The sequence below is a fragment of the Pristiophorus japonicus genome, unplaced genomic scaffold (genome assembly GCF_044704955.1).
Source record: "Pristiophorus japonicus isolate sPriJap1 unplaced genomic scaffold, sPriJap1.hap1 HAP1_SCAFFOLD_540, whole genome shotgun sequence".
NCBI classification, from domain to species: domain Eukaryota; kingdom Metazoa; phylum Chordata; class Chondrichthyes; family Pristiophoridae; genus Pristiophorus; species Pristiophorus japonicus.
Window position 1 is genome coordinate 106785 of NW_027254447.1, and position 17706 is coordinate 124490.

Below are 17706 nucleotides of genomic sequence, written 5' to 3' on the forward strand. Positions count from 1 at the left end.
CTGAGATTTACTCTATCAACCCTGGTAGTGTTTGGGACAGGATGGAGTGAGATTTACTCTGTATCAAACCCGTGCAGTACCGGTTGTCCTGACATCAGTAGTAGGGAAAATGCTAAAATCTATTATTAAGCACATAGTAACAGGGCACTTCGGAACTAATAACAGGATTGGGAAGAAACAACATGGATTTAAGAAAGGGAAATTGTTCTTGACAAATCTGTTAGTGTTTTTTGAGCTTGTAACTAGCAGGATAGATAAGGGGGAACCACTGGATGTGGTGTATTTAGATTTACAGCAGGAATTCGATGAGGTGCCACACAAGATTATTAAACAAAATTAGGGCTCATGGGATTGAGGTAATTTACCAGCAACGATTAAGGATTGGTTAACGGACAGAAAACAGAGAGTAGGAATAAACGGGTCATTTTCAGGTTGACAGGCTGTAACTGGTGGGGTGCTGCGAGGATCGGTGCTTGGGCCCCAGCTATTCACAATCTATATCAATAATTTGGATGAGGGGACCAAATGTAATATAATGAAGATTGCTGAGGATACAAAGCTAATTGGGAATGTAAGTTGTGAGGAGGATAAATATATGTTTCAAGGGGATATATACAGGCTCAGTGATTGGGCAGGAAGATGGCAAATGGAATATTGTGTGAAGAAATGTTAAGTTATACACATGGTAGAAATAGAAATGCAGAGTATTTTTTTAAATGGTGAGAGATTGGGAAATGTTGGTGTTCAGAGGGACCTGGGTGTCCTTGTACACAAATCACTGAAAGTTAACATGCAGGTACAGCAAGCAATTAAGCAAGCAAATGGTATGTTGGCCTTTATTACAAGAGGATTTGAGTATAAGAGTAAAGACGTCTTACTGCAATTATACAGGGCCCTGGTGAGACCATACCTGGGGTACTGTGCACAGTTTTGGTCTCCTTACTAAAGGAAAGATAAACTTACTATAGAGGGAGTGCACAAAGATTCACCAGACTGATTTCTGGGATGGCGGGATTGTCCTATGAGAGATTGAGTAGACCAGGCCAATATTCTCTAGCATTTAGAAGAATGAGAGGTGAGAGGCCACGCCCACATCCCATGAACAAATTTAAAAAGAGATGTGAGGTGTTTAAATTTGATCAAGGACACCAGCCAAATTATTAGAGACACTCCCTGTCCTTCAGGACCTGTGTCCAAGGGAGAAGCTGATGGGTTTATCTGATCATCTTTGGATTAAATGTTGTGCTCATTGAGCTAAGCATCCCGTGCCAGCATCAAACACTCTCCAGTCAGGCACAGCACGGGCTAGATATAGAGTGAACTCATCGGTCGCTCCCCGACACAGATACTGAGGGACAGGGAGTGTCCGGGACACTGACATTTCTCACTCAATAAGGTATAAATTGATCCTGTACCTCTCCCCATTTATCTTGGACTCCACACGGGCCGAGTCCTGCTCCTGTTTCCCTTCCTGTAGCAGCACTGAGCTCAACCCAGCCCATAATAAGCAGGGCTCAAGGAGATCGGTTGCTCGGCACTGTAGTGATGTCATAAAGAAGGGCCATTCAGCCCAGCGGGTCCTCTCCGTGTCTCTTTAAAGGAGGAGAGCTGAGACATCCTGTCTCAACACAATCCCCCCTGTTCATACTGAGAATCCCCAGGGAAGGCCCAAGGCCCAAGGCCCAAGGCCCAGAGTGTGAAACACAACCCAGTGGGAAAGAGGAGGAGAGCTGGGACATCCTGTCTCAACACACAGCCCCCTGTTCATACTGAGAATCCCCGGGAAAGGCCCAAGGCCCAGAGTGTTGAACACAACCAAAAGGGAAAGAGGAGCAGAGCTGGGACATCCTGTCTCAACACACATCCCCCTGTTCATACTGAGAATCCTCAGGGAAGGCCCAAGGCCTAGAGTGTGAAACACAACCCAGGGGGAAAGCGGAGGAGAGCTGGGACATCCTGTCTCAACACACATCCCCCTGTTCATACTGAGAATCCCCGGGAAAGGCCCAAGGCCCAGAGTGTGGAACACAACCCAGGGGAAAAGAGGAGGAGAGCTGGTGCAGTGTGGAAGATGAGGGAGGAGTCTGCTCATTCCCAGGGCAGATTAGACAAAGTGCTTTGAGTGGTGAGTCCAGCAGTGAAACTGAAATGAAACCATCGGGAATAAATAAATATCCAATCCAAGGGAACAAGCAACGGGTCATTGGGCAGAAATCACAACCGGCCCAGAATTATTCAATGGGCGAGCATCGATTGCTTTTTGTGGGAAGTTCTACACTCCAACCATCCATTGAGTGAAGAAGTGTTTGCTAACATCTCTCCTGAATGGCCTGGCTCTGATTTTAAGGTTATGTTCCCTCGTCCTAGACAACCACCGCAGCAGAATCAATTTCTCTCTATCTACCCTAGCAATTGCTTTCAAAATCCCACTAAATTCCCACAGACTAGGTAGAGTATGATTTGATACAGAGTAAAGTTCCCTCTACACTACTGCAGGGCAAACTTCGGTGTCCATCCCGACTGCGCTGCTGGCAGCTTATCAATTAAAATTCAGCAGCAGTACGATCTGCCACTGCACTGAAAACTTTCCACCTGCAGCTCCTGATCAGTTTCAGGTTAAAGCTCCCTCTAAACTGTCCCATCAAGCACTCCCGGGGCAGGGGCAGCACGAATTAGATACACAGTAAATCTGTGTCAGAGGAAACTGTACCCCAGTGAGAGTCAGTGCCAGAGGAAACTGTACCCCAGTGAGGGTCAGTGCCAGAGAAAACTGTATCCCAGTGAGTCAGTGCCAGAGGAAACTTTACCCCAGTGAGAGCCAGTGCCAGAGGAAACTGTACCCCAGTGAGAGTCAGTGCCAGAGTGTTAGGGAAATAAATTCCACAACAAGTCCAAGTACGGTGAAGGAAAACGTCACAGTTTATTCGTACAGAGCGCTCTCGGAGAAGTGGGGAAACTCCGCAGCTTCGCCACACCTCCTCTCCGAGCGAAGTTTCCAAGTTACAATTATACCTTTGGCGGCGGTCCCGCCCCCTTACACCATTGTCCAATTATCTAACATTTTTGTAACGTCTTACCGTATATGGTAATGCTATGACAATCTATCTTTACATTGTGGTAAGTCAAAGGTTAACTAGCATACGCACACACAAATGGGGTTATTTTCCTCGCATCAGCAGAAAAACAAGGAACTATCTTCCTGTTATTAATACAAGCGATATACATCTGTTTGCCTCTCCAACCATCCATTTCCCTACTTCCCCTATCTTCATGACTCAGGGTCAACGAACTTTGGAGACTAAATGTGTCTTTTGTTTTAAGCAGGCAATTTGTTGCTTGAACGTTTACATAGTACAGTACCAAAAACAAGAGTATTATAAACTAAGAGATAATTCTTCCACAACAGTCCCTTCTGTTGATCTTTTCCCATCTCATGCGGATAAGAACAATCCAATCTTATATCCGAGCTGCCTCATCGTCTTGTGACAGGGTCCTTGGGCAAGCCTGGAGCTGGTGCTACTGCTGCAAATGGAGGTGCTGCTTCTGATATGTTGCGGGTGGAAGTCGGGTTGTTGTATCATTGATGTAAATTCCGGCAGCTATGGGTATCGTGATACATAACTTGGACATACATATCTTAATCATCATTACCGCAAGGTACAAGGCCAGGCATATGCCCACAATCAAAATCAGCCCCTGTATAATACTCTGTCCCAACTTACAGACATCCATCCCCCCAGCCAGCCAACTTCACCATCCGGGGTGGTTAGTTTCCTCACTTCTCTCCTTATATGGTCGGCTAGGTTGGTTATATTCTCCGAATTATCGGGAATATAAGTGTAACATTCGGCCCCAATCAATGCGCAAGTGCCTCCGTTCTGGGCCAATTCGTAATCTAGGGCCATTCGGTTCTGAAGTACGGTAGTACATATGGCTACCATTTCAGCTGTTATGCTCTCCATCACCTCGGCAGTGTTGTTAGCTATTTGTTCCAGAACCCTCTCTACGTTTCTTAGTTCATCCATGGTGCGCTCTATCCTGTATGGGAACATCACAACTCCAAAGAGTCTTTTTACCGGGGTAATCGCTCGTCTTCGTCGACCTGGTGTACGCACCTCTGCCAGGGTACATACCTGTCTGACAAAGGGGACCACATATCCCAAATAACAGGACCCTGTCCATCACCTGGGTAACCATAATATGTGGCGTTATACGCTGCCATTTCATATATTGTGTCGGGGTCCCAAGACTGGGCCCACAGACCTCCACCTGTTTTATTCGGAAGGCGTGAGAGGATAGTGACCCGTGCGCCTGTTGTGATATTGAGGTTGTGTGGGCAATTGCTGTACCCTACGACACGTTCCCTTCCGCTGGTGTCATTTCGGGTTAAACATATGGTCCCGGTTGGTCCCCCAATCCCCGAGGTATTGGTCAGAACTAGGTGTGGGGGTTCCCTTTTAAGGTCATAGGGTGGTTGGTACCATCCCTGGAATGTTTGACTAATGGGGTACCCAGCACTCTCCCACTCGGTGACGTCCCCGTAGTTGTCCACACGGTAGCGGTATGATGGTCCTCCTCCTATCTGTGCCGTTCTGGCTCAGAAGCCACTTAACAGTCTCAGTTAGGGTCAGTGGAACGGGGCGGAAAGGAATTCCCCCTTTGGAATATATAGGGATATGTGAGCAGAACCAGCAACTAGAAAAGTTCCCATTTTGCGCATAAACATAAGACATATTCAAAAAGGTGTTTACATGGAGCTCTCGCTTCCGTCTCGCTTCCCACGCGCTGCACTTGACGTACACCAATGCTACTATACAGACTGTGGCACACAGTTTCATCTTATCACTTTATATTAACAACTAGTCAAAGGCAAAATGGCCGTATATGTTGCTTGTAGTGTCTCTATTGACCTGTGGGCGAATCAAAGAATGGTGGATACTACAGGCATTAATTTTTCGGCTCAAAAACCTTAAGCTGGGTTCTATGTTTCCATTGTCCTTTTCCCCTAATATCAATACAGGCGCATGTATCTCCACTAATCATAACCTCGTACGGCCCTATCCACTTCGGGGCGAACCCGGGTTTTCCTGGGAGAACCTTCACCATCACGTGCGTTCCTGCTTGAGGTATGTCCGGGAAGGCGGCGGACTCCAGTTTTTTTTAAAATCACATTGAGCCTGCCTTTCCCTGGTTTGCTTTCACATTTCCTGGAGACTATTACTAATCTCCAATATATATGTCTCCGAATTCTATCCCGTAGGGGTCCTACATCCGCTCCTCCCATAAAAATTCCTTCTGGGAGTTGCATCGCCCTTCCCGTCATTAACTCATAAGGGGATAAGCCCGTTGTTCGATTAGGGACCGCCTTTAGTTTCATCAGAATGATGGGTAACACATCAACCCATGTAGTCACCAGTTTCTCGGATTGCCTTTGCGATCATTATCTTAAGGGTTCGATTCATCCGTTCTACCATTCCTGAACTTTGGGGATGGTATGGTATGTGGAATTTCTGTTTTATTCCCATTAGTTGATATACGACCTTTATTACCTTCCCGGTGAAGTGGGTGCCTTGGTCCGAGTCCATTTGCAATGGCACCCCCACATCTAGGGATTATTTCTTCCGCCAGAATTCTAGCTACCGCAGTGGCCGTACAGTTCCTTATTGGGTAAGCTTCCACCCATCGGGTGAACTGGCCTATTACCACTAAGCAATGTCATTTTCCCCGTTGTGACGGACCCCCTGCGTCCCCATGCTATCATATAATCATGTACAACTCCAAACGCATAGCGACTATCTGTATAGATATTAACAGTCTTGCCCCCTGCCAGCTTCAAGGCTTCGGTTAAGGCCACAATCTCATCAACTTGGGCTGAGAGTCCCCCATCTAATCTGCCAGATGCCACGGTTCGTAACTGGCTATTTACCACGGCCCACCCGGTCCGTGGTGTCCCTTCGACATACTTTCTAGACCCATCCACGTAGAGGGTCATCTGTGCCCCGGTTAAGGGTTCGTCTGCTAGGCGACCTTTTGTATTCTCACTATGCACTTCCTCACACTGCTGCGGCTTCACTGCCCCCAGGAGGCCTTCTGCCGGGTTTTCTCCTATGTCCCTCATGTTCGGGCCCTGGGACGTTAACCGGCGTCATGTCAACGAGGCCCGTGTCCTGCTTTGTTTTGGCCCATATCGGCTCTAGGGCCTCGCATATCACCCCGTCTACCCCCGACTCTTATCCCTAATCCCGGGCCAGTGGTTTAGCACTGCCTATTTTCGCAATGTTTCATAAGGGCGCGGAGTACTTGCTTTTACGTCCATCTGCTTGTGGCCAGATTATTTTGTTATGCTCGGTGTCTAAGTTCCCTTATTAAGTCTGTTCCTAGAATAATTATTTCATTATTTGTATCAGGCGAGTATTATTACATGGGCTAGTTCTGTTTTATTTTATTCTGACTATCCCACCATTTCCTTTATCTGTCAGGTGAGTCTTCTTTATTCTATTAAGAAATTCAAATGAATAATGTCCAATATAAAACAGTTGTCAATGGAAAGGGTTAACTTCTTTACAGGTTTGTAAGAAGGCCTGATGTCATTACGTGACTTCACGTAATCATCCGAATTTAATTTTTTTTAAGTCTTTGTGCTTTCAAAACTTGCTTAGAAATTAGGAATCCGTTAAAACAGCAGAAATCATTAGTAAAGTCGTCATAACAGAAGTCTTCTCATCAGGACAGACAGCATTTTAGATTAAATTTCAATTTTTTCCTTAACTTCGAATTCAAGTACTTACCAAAGATTTTTTTTTTAAATTCATTTAAAACGATACCACACATTTTCAATAGTTATTTTGTTTACTGAACTTCAATTTTCACACAAGCTGTATACATTCCAACATTTCCTATAAGAATTTTAAAATCAGTAAAATTTTCTAATTCCCAATTTTTCTTTCTGTGCTGAGTTCTCATAGCTTAGATCTCTTCTCGTTATTTTGAAAAACTCCTGCTTGTTTAGACTGTTCGGGACTTTTCTTGATAAACACGTCTATTCTGGAAATCTTTTCAAACTGCAATGAAACTTTCTTGTAATTTAAAATCATTTTCAATGGAGAGTGTCTTTTACCTCTTCCAAAAATCTTTTCAATTAAACCAATATCTTTTTTTTTCACAGCCAATATCAACGAGTATTTAGTAAGTTATGTCCTTTTTTAAAATCTCCTTTCTTCAAATTAGGTTTTGGTATTTTACACAGAGGGCTCATCTCTCGGTAACTTCGTTAATTCAGACAATCAAAGACACTTTATTGTTCAATTTCGTTCAATTTCTTTTCTTTCAAGGCTGCATCTTTATCCTTCCTTTTCATAACTAGAATGGAGTCTAGCACGCAGGCTTTGAGGGCTGCTTTTCGTCCTCTCAAATGTCCCAGTTTTTCTTTCTGCTTCTGCATCTCCCACCACTCTCTCTGTTCTTTCACACTTTTTTTTTTCACGTCGGGGCCCATCCCTCCTTTCGGTCCTGTATAGTCTGGTGAGGGACCCTAGGCGGGGCCCTCTCCGTTTCCTTACCACTCATCGTAGTCTCACGTCATGGTCTCACGATTGTCAGAGGTACGCCTGGTCTTACTCACTTCGACCAGGCGGACTTGCAATCTTTATCGTCAGAGGTGTCTGATTACAAGTGCGATTCTTACCACTCATCGTAGCCACACGTCACGGTCTTACTACTGTCAGCGGTCCGTTCGGGACTTGCAGTCTCTATCGTCAGAGGTGTTTCAACACACTTGCGATTCGTTAAAAATGGCGCCTCCGGGACCCACTATGATCTTTTCCAACTGCACCCGCAACTTACTACAACCACATTAATTGTTCTACACACGACCCCCAATGTCCCGACCTGTGTGACTCAAAGTCGCAAGGAGATTAGTCCCTACTTCACTCACTGTTCCACTTTTCCGTCGCCACTTTATCCTCTCGTTTGTTCCCTTCGACCTTAATCCTTGGTCTTCACGTGGGGCATTCGCCCTCTTAATTCCGGCTCAAGTTAGGTGACTGAGAAAGTTTGTGACAATCGAAGTGGCGGGGAACACTCGTTTCTTTCACACATCACTCATACCAAGCTAGCTTAGACTCTAACCCACGGCTCAACTGTGGTTTTTCTCACCGTTCACGGATGTTTTGTTCTTTGGTGAATCGTGGCTCAGGGGTCACCCTGTTCCGGGGCCCAATTGACTGGATGGTCAAACCTTGACTACTCATCCCTCTCCACCAGCTAGGCGACCCAAAGCGACCGTATTCACATTGCTCACAGCGCCAAATCTGTTCGGGAAATAAATTCCACACCAAGTCCGAGTACGGTGAAGGAAAACGTCACAGTTTATTCGTACAGAGCACTCTCGGAGAAGTGGGGAAACTCCGCAGCTTCATCACACCTTCTCTCCGAGCGAAGTTTCCAAGTTACAATTATACCTTTGGGGGCGGTCCCACCCCCTTACACCATTGTCCAATTATCTAACATTTTTGGAACGTCTTACCCGATTTGGTAATGCTATGACAATCTATCTTTACATTGTGGTAAGTCAAAGGTTAACTAGCATACACACACACAAGTGGGGTTATTTTCCTCGCATCAGCAGAAAAACAAGGAATTATCTTCCTGTTATTAGTACAAGCGCTATACATCTGTTTGCCTCTCCAACCGTCCGTTTCACTACTTCCCCTATCTTCATGACTCAGGGTCAACGAACTTTGGAGACTAAATGTGTCTTTTGTTTTAAGCAGGCAATTTGTTGCTTGAACGTTTACATAGTACAGTACCAAAAACAAGAGTATTATAAGCTAAGAGATAATTCTTCCACAACACAGAGGAAACTGCACCCCAGTGAGAGTTAGTGTCAGAGGAAACTGTACCCCAGTGAGAGTCAGTGCCAGAGGAAACTATACCCTAGTGAGAGTCAGTGCCACAGGAAACTGCACCCCAGTGAGAGTCAGTGCCAGTGGAAACTGTACCCCAGTGAAAGCTAGTGCCAGAGGAAACTGTACCCCAGTGAGAGTCAGTGCCAGAGGAAACTGTACCCCAGTGAGAGTCAGTGCCAGAGGAAACTTTACCCTAGTGAGAGTCAGTGCCAGAGGAAAATATACCCAGAGAGAGTCAGTGCCAGAGGAAACTGAATCCCAGTGAGAGTCAGTGCCAGAGGAAACTGTACTCCAGGGGAAGTCAGTGCCAGAGGAAACTGTACCCCAGAGAGAGTCATTACAATTCGAAATATCTTCAGTTATCAGCAACAAATTGCATTTGTAAAGCGCCTTAAACGTAGTAAAATGTCCTAAGGCACTTCAGAGGACCGTTATCAAACAAAATTTGACACCCAGTCACATAAGGAAATATTAGCACAAGTGACTAAAAGCTTGTTCAAAATAGTAGGTATTAAGGAGTATTATAAAGATCGAGAGGTTTAGGGAGGGGATTCCAGAGCTTATAGCCTCGGCAGCTGAAGGTAAGGCCATCAATATTGGAGGGATGAAAATTTGGGCTGCTCAAGGAATGCAAAGATCTCTGAGGGTTGTAGGGCTGGAGGATATTACAGCAATAGGGAGGGGCAAGATCCTGGACTGATTTCAAAACAAGGATAAGAATTTTTAAATTGAGGCATTGATGGAGCAGGAGCCAATGTAGTTCAGCGAGCTCAGGGGTGATGGGTGAACGGAAATTGGTACAAGTTGGGATGCGAGGGCTGAGGACAGATTGATTAGAATAGGCCTATATTCTCTGGAGTTTAGAATGGAAGGTGATATCATTGAAACTTAAAATTCTTAGTAGAATTGACAAGGACTGTATAGTCTCGAAGTAGGGATCCTAGTATTAGGATAAGAGATCGCCCATTTAAGACTGAGATGAGGAGATATTTCTTCACTAAAGTTGTGAATTTTTGAAATTCTCTATTGAATAGAGATCTTACTGAATTGTGGAGTAGACGGGAGGGGTCGTATGGCCTACGCCTGCTGCTATTTCTTGTGTTCTTGAGTAAGGATTACGGGCAGGAGTGTTTTTGATGAGCTTAAGTTTGCTGAGAGTGTGAGGACGATCAGAAGAGCATTGGAATAGTCCAATGTAGCGGTAACAGAGGCATGGATGAGGGTTTGAGTAGATGAGCTGAGGAAGGGGCAGAGACTGGCGATATTATTGAGGTGGAAGTAAGTGTACTTGGTGATTGAGTGAATATGGGTTCAGAAGCTCATCTCAGGAACAAGTACGATGCCAATCAATAAACTGGAACTCTCCATATCTGTGTTTCAGTATATTAGAGTACTACATATCTCTAGTGATCAATGAATCAGAAATGCTTCAATATTAGTAGTTATCAATATATTTACTTATAATTCTAAATATTGATGAATGAATAAATGATTCTATGGGCGATAGGCCGTGCTGGTGTTTCAGATGGGTCTGTGCATCGTGATCAGTGAATTGTCTGTGTGCTTCTGCTTCAATCATTCCATTGGCTTTCTCACCAGATGGGAAATATTTGAACATTGAGATCTGATGGTGTCGGTGTGAGTTCAGCCCCACCGAATGTACAGAGACGGGTCCATCTGCTGGGCTCTGCCTCAAACTGGAGTCACCTCTTAGATCAAAACCCTTTTCTCTAAAACACACACAAGATTCACTGTGACTGTGTTCAGAGACAGAAAGTGATCTCACTTCACATCCCATTGCACGGCCTCATGCTGGATAATTGTGCTCGGTGGTCAGACTCTCCCAGTCTCATTTCCTGACTTACCTTGTAACCTGTGTGTACTGTCTACAGGACCGGTGTGTATCTGAGTAAATGGCACTTTCTCTTACCTTTCTCCCCAGTCGATCTATTGAAGCGCTTTCAATCGGAAGGGGCTCCATGGTTGGTGCTCTCACAATCCTGTGCTGGTTCACCGGCTGTTGTTCCTCAGTCCACAATCCCTGTTTCCTTCCAGCCGTGGAACTTTGTCAATCACTCCGCCATTCACCGGGAGATCTAATTATGACAGGGCAGAAAATGAGAAGAATATTAATATCGTGAAGTGGAATGTAGTGTAAAGTATATTCCCAACATTTCAGCAAAGTACATGTCAAGTATTTATTTGATTTTATCCTTTTCCTCAGATCTCTGTCCCGCTTTTCTGGGCTTAGAGAAAAACACCAGAATTCTCCCCGGGTTACACACTGTCTGATCTCACATGGCCCCCGGGTTACACAGTGTCTGATCTCACTGGGCCCCCGGGTTACATACTATCTGATCTCACTGGGCCGCCGGGTTACACAGTGTCTGATTTCACTGGGCCCCCCGGGTTACACACTGTCTGATCTCACTGGGCCCCCGGGTTAAACACTGTCTGATCTCACTGGGCCCACCCCCGGGTTACACACTGTCTGATCTCACATGGCCCCCGGGTTACACAGTGTTTGATCTCACCGGGCCCCCGGGTTACACACTGTCTGATCTCACTGGGCCCACCCCCGGGTTACACACTGTCTGATCTCACTGGGCCCCCGGGTTACACACTGTCTGATCTCACTGGGCCACCGGGTTACACACTATCTGATCTCACTTGGCCCCTGGGTTACACACTGTCTGATTTCACTGGGCTCCTGGTTACACAGTGTCTGATCTCACCGAGCCCCCGGGTTACACAGTGTCTGATCTCACTGGGCCCCCGGGTTACACACTATCTGATCTCACTGGGCCCCTGGGTTACACACTGTCTGATTTCACTGGGCTCCTGGTTACACAGTGTCTGATCTCACTGGGCCTCCGGGTTACACAGTGTCTGATCTCACCGGGCCCCCGGGTTACACACTATCTGATCTCACTGGGCTCCTGGTTACACACTGTCTGATTTCACTGGGCTCCTGGTTACACAGTGTCTGATCTCACTGGGCCCCCGGGTTACACACTGTCTGATCTCACTGGGTCCACCCCCGGGTTACACACTGTCTGATCTAACATGGCCCCCGGGTTACACAGTGTCTGATTTCACTGGGCCCCCGGGTTACACACTGTCTGATCTCACTGGGCCCACCCCCGGGTTACACACTGTCTGATCTAACATGGCCCCCGGGTTACACACTGTCTGATTTCACTGGGCCACCCGGGTTACACACTATCTGATCTCACTGGGCCCCCGGGTTACACAGTGTCTGATCTCACTGGGCCCCCGGGTTACACACTGTCTGATCTCACATGGCCCCGGGTTACACACTGTCTTATCTCAGGGCCCCCGGGTTACAAAGTGTCTGATCTCACTGGGCCTTCGGGTTACACACGGGAGGCGGCAGGGGGAGGCGGGTGGCGGGGGGGTGGGGGGAGGACGGTTACAGGAGTCCCTCAGCTTTCCCAGGAACCCCCCGACTCCTCCCTCCCCAGTCATTTTGGTGGGGTGTCTGTGTGCATGTGTCTCTTCCTAAGGAGGATTCAAACAACCTTCCGTATATAAAAGGGATCAGAGGGTCTAGTATGAAGGAGGAACTGAGGGTAATTCTTATTAGTCGGGAAATTGTGTTGGGGAAATTGATGGGATTGAAGGCCGATAAATCCCCACGGCCTGATGGACTGCATCCCAGAGTACTTAAGGAGGTGGCCTTGGAAATAGCGGATGCATTGACAGTCATTTTCCAACATTCCATTGACTCTGGATCAGTTCCTATGGAGTGGAGGGTAGCCAATGTAACCCCACTTTTTAAAAAAGGAGGGAGAGAGAAAACATGGAATTATAGACCGGTCAGCCTGACATTGGTAGTGGGTAAAATGATGGAATCAATTATTAAGGATGTCATAGCAGCGCATTTGGAAAGAGGTGACATGATAGGTCCAAGTCAGCATGGATTTGTGAAAGGGAAATCATGCTTGACAAATCATCTTGAATTTTTTGAGGATGTTTCCAGTAGAGTGGACAAGGGACAACCAGTTGATGTGGTGTATTTAGACTTTCAGAAGGCTTTCGACAAGGTCCCACACAAGAGATTAATGTACAATGTTAAAGCACATGGGATTGGGGGTAGTGTGCTGACGTGGATTGAGAACTGGTTGTCAGACAGGAAGCAAAGAGTAGGAGTAAATGGATACTTTTCAGAATGGCAGGCAGTGACTAGTGGGGTACCGCAAGGTTCCGTGCTGGGGCCCCAGCTGTTTACAGTGTACATTAATGATTTAGACGAGGGGATTAAATGATGTATCTCCAAATTTACGGATGACACTAAGTTGGGTGGCAGTGTGAGCTGCGAGGAGGATGCTATGAGGCTCCAGAGTGACTTGGATAGGTTAGGTGAGTGGGCAAATGCAGGGCAGATGAAGTATAATGTGGATAAATGTGAGGTTATCCACTTTGGTGGTAAAAACAGAGAGACAGACTATTATCTGAATGGTGACAGATTAGGAAAAAGGGAGGTGCAACGAGACCTGGGTGTCATGGTACATCAGTCATTGGAGGTTGGCATGCAGGTACAGCAGGCGGTTAAGAAAGCAAATGGTATGTTGGCCTTCATAGCGAGGGGATTTGCATACAGGGGCAGGGAGGTGTCACTGCTGTTGTACAGGCCCTTGGTGAGGCCACACCTGGAATATTGTGTACAGTTATGGTCACCTAACTTGAGGAAGGACATTCTTGCTATTGAGGGAGCGAAGGTTCACCAGATTGATTCCTGGGATGGCGGGACTGACCTATCAAGAAAGATTGGATCAACTGGGCTTGTATTCACTGGAGTTCAGAAGAATGAGAGGGGATCTCAGAGAAACGTTTAAAATTCTGACGGGTTTAGACAGGTTAGATGCAGGAAGAATGTTCCCAATGTTGGGGAAGTCCAGAACCAGTGGTCACAGTCTAAGGATAAGGGGTAAGCCATTTAGGACCGAGATGAGGAGAAACTTCTTCACCCAGAGAGTGGTGAACCTGTGGAATTCTCTACCACAGAAAGTTGTTGAGGCCAATTCACTAAATATATTCAAGAGGGAGTTAGATGTAGTCCTTACTACTAGGGGAATCAAGGGGTATGGCGAGAAAGCAGGAATGGGGTACTGAAGTTGCATGTTCAGCCATTAACTCATTGAATGGTGGTGCAGGCTCGAAGGGCCGAATGGCCTACTCCTGCATCTATTTTCTATGTTTCTAACTCTCTGATCTTATTTGACTTATTTAAATTTGCTCGTGGCTCGGGTAGTAATCCAGAGATTATTACCTTTGTGGTTCATCTTTTTAATTTGGCCCCTAGCTGCTCATAATCTCTTAGCAGAACCTTCTTGTCTGTCCTATCTATGTCATTGGTACCCACGTGGACCACGACAACTGGATCTACCCCCTCCCACTCAAATTCCTCTCCAGTCCTGAGGAGATGTCCTTAACTCTGGCACCGGGCAGGCAACACAGCCTTCGGGACGCATGCTCTTGGCTGCAGAGAACAATATCTACCCCCTAATGATACTGTCCCCTACTACTACAATGTTTCTTTTTATTCCCCCGCTTGAATGTGCTCCTGTACCACGGCGCTGTGGTCAGTTTGCTCATCTTCCCTGCAGTCCCTAGTCTTGCCCACACAGGGAGTAAGAGCCTCGAACCTGTTGGACAAGAGCAAGGGCCGAGGCTCCTCCATCACTATCTGGATCCCCATACCTTCCTCACTCGTAGTCACACCCTCCTGTCCTTGATCGCTGGCCAAATCTGAGTTTGTTAACCTAAGGGGTGTGACTATCCCCTGGAACACAGTGTCAGGTATCATCCCCCATCCATGATGTGTCGCAGTGTCTGTAGCTCGGACTCCAGCTCATGAATGCGGAGCCGAAGTTCCTCGAGCAGCCAACACTTACCGCAGACGTGGCCACCGTGGATCTCAATGGGGTCCACAAGCTCCCACATGTTGCAGCACTGACACATCACCCATCCTGCCATCTTAATGTATTTAATTAATTAATTATATTTTATTTTTAGTCCCAATGCCACAGAATTTTAACCCTTAGTAAAATACATACTACACCTATTTAGTAAACAGTTGATTAAATAATTAAGCAAGAAAAGCAAGAGAGAGATAACTCATCAACCAATCACTTCCCTGTTTTCTTATTACATCTAATGTAGTTGCCCAGTTGCACTTTGTCTCAGTCACCAACCTGCTCGCGCTGCTCCCTGGAGTATCTAGGCACCACCGCTGCATTTAAGCTGCCTGAGGGAGGGAGGGGGTGGGGGAGGGGGGGGGGGAGGTGCTTACCTGAGATCACGGTGATCTGGGGCCCTTACTGACTGTATCTGTACTGATGTTAATCCAGCTCCCTCACACTGTCACTCAGTAACCCCTTCCCCAGCACCCTTTATTCATCATCATAGGCAATCCCTTGGAATCGAGGAAGACTTGCTTCCACTCTTAGAATGAGTCCTTAGGTGGCTGAACAGTCCAACACGAGAGCCACAGCCCCTGCCATAGGTGGGACATACAGTCATTGAGGATAAGGGAGGGTGGGACAGGTTTGCCACACATTCTTTCCACTGCCTGCCCTTGTTTTCTGCATGCACTCGGCGATGAGACTCGAGGCACTCAGCACCCTCCCGGATGCACTTCCTCCACTTAGGGCAGTCTTTGGCCAGGGTCTCCCAGGTATCGGTGAGGATGTTGCACTTTATCAGGGAGGCTTTGAGGGTGTCTTTGTAATGTTTTCTCTGTCCACCTTTGACTCGTTTGCCATGAAGGAGTTCTGAGCAGAACGCTTGTTTTGGGAATCTCGTGTCTGGCATGCGGACAAAGTGCTCTGCCCAGCAGAGCTAATCAAGTGTGGCCAGTGCTTCGATGCTGGGGATGTTGACCTGATCGAGAACACTGACATTGTTGCATCTGTTCTCCGAGGGGATTTGTAGGATCTTGCGGAGGCATCGTTGGTGGTATTTCTCCAGCAACTTGGAGGTGTCTACTGTATATGGCCCACGTCTCTGAGCCATATAGGAGGGCAGGTATTACTGCAGCCCTGTAGCCAATTTTATACATCTCAATAAGGTCTCTCCTCAGCCGCCTCTGTTCCAAAGTAAAAAACCCAGCCTATCCAATCTTTCCTCATTGTTAAAATTCTCTAGTCCAGGCAACATCCTCATAACTCTTCTCTGTCCCCTGTCTAGTGCAATCACATATTTCCTGTAATGTGGTGACCACAATTGCACGCAGTACTCTAGCTATGGCCAAAGTAGTGTTTTATACAGTTCATAAGAACATAAGAAATAGGAGCAGGAGTCGGCCATTTGGTCCCTCGAGCCTGCTCCACCATTCAATAGGATCACGACTGCTTTAATCTTGGGCTCAGCTCCACTTCCCTGCCCGCTCCCCATTACTCTTCACTCGCTTGTCGTTCAAAAATCTGCCATATCTCTACCTTAAATATATTCAATTCATCCAGGCCTGAGAATTTATCCACTTTCAAAGCTGCTAAACTCCTTCATACTTCCTCTCTCACTATGTTTATTTCATCTAATATTTCACACTCCTCCCTGATTGAAAACAGATGCAAAGTATTCATTAAGAACCATCCTCATGCATTCCGCCTCCACACACCGATTACCTTTATGTTCTCTCAGAGGCCCTACTCTTTTTTTAGTTATCCTCTTGCTCATAATGTATTTGAAAAACATCTTTGGGTTTTCCTTGATTTTACTTGCCAAAATGTTTTCATGCTTTCTCTTTGCTTTCCTAATTTCCTTTTTAATTGCACCCCTGCACTTTCTATACTCCTCTAGAGTGTCTGCAGTATTGAACCCCCGGTATCTATCAATAAACCTCCCTTTTTTTTCTTTATCCTATCCTGCATGTCCCTTGACATCCAGGGGGCTCTAGGGATGGGCAATAAATGCCGCCAATGCCAGCAACACCCGCATCCCGTGAACAAATTTTAAAAAAGCTCACGAGAACACAAATTTTCTTTCCAGGGTTTATTAAGTGCGCTGTCTAAGACAGAGTGGGTGATAATTTGCTCAATCTGGAGAACAGAAGTACACTGGATTCATGCACGATCTTCTTGAGTCTGTTCCAACCGACAATGGTTTAAGTGGCACTGGGTGCAGCGTCCAAGTAACCCCAGCACCGAGTCCGAGTGACCCCGGCACCAAGTCCGGGTGACCCCGGCACCGAGTCCGGGTGACCCCAGCACTGAGTCCGAGTGACCCCCGCCACCGAGTGCCCCACCGGCACTGAGCGTCCCCCAGGCACCAAGTCCCAATGACCCGGCACTGAGTGCACCCCCGGCACCGAGTCCCAGTGACCCCGGCACTGAATGCCCCCAGGCACCGAGTCCCAGTGACCCTGGCACTGAATGCCCCCCGGCACCGAGTCCCAGTGACCCCGGCACTGAATGCCCCCGACACCGAGTCCGAGTGACCCCGGCACTGAGTGCCCCCCGGCACCGAATCCGAGTGACCCTGGCACTGAGCGCCCCCCTTGGCAGCGAGTCCCAGTGACCCCGGCACTGAGTGCCCTCCGGCACTGAGTCCGAGTGACCCCGGCATTGAGTGTCCCCCGGCACCGAGTCCGAGTGACCCTGGCACTGAGCGGCCCCTGGCACCGAGTCTGAGTGACCCTGGCACTGAGCGGCCCCCGGCACCGAGTGCCCCCCCGGCATAAGTCCGAGTGCCCCCCGGCACTGAGTCCAAGTGACCCTGGCACTGAGCGCCCCCCCGGCACCGAGTCCAAGTGACCCCAGCACTCAGTGCCCCCCGG

General features: G+C 47.3%; 1 long non-coding RNA gene across 4 annotated transcripts in view; it reads right to left on the bottom strand.

Annotated features, from left to right (window-relative positions):
- LOC139254461 (uncharacterized) overlaps positions 1 to 17706 on the bottom strand; it is a 78520-nt gene that overhangs the window by 9783 nt on the left and 51031 nt on the right. For 2 of the 4 annotated variants that reach the window (XR_011592010.1, XR_011592009.1), the window contains exons 6-8: positions 10837 to 11002; positions 8155 to 8309; positions 2919 to 4910 (exon numbers count right to left, since the gene is read on the bottom strand). This is a non-coding gene — a long non-coding RNA (uncharacterized lncRNA). Of the gene's footprint in view, positions 1 to 2918; positions 4911 to 8154; positions 8310 to 10836; positions 11003 to 17706 lie in introns of those variants that run through there. The other 2 variants (XR_011592011.1, XR_011592012.1) reach the window with 2 other exon arrangements.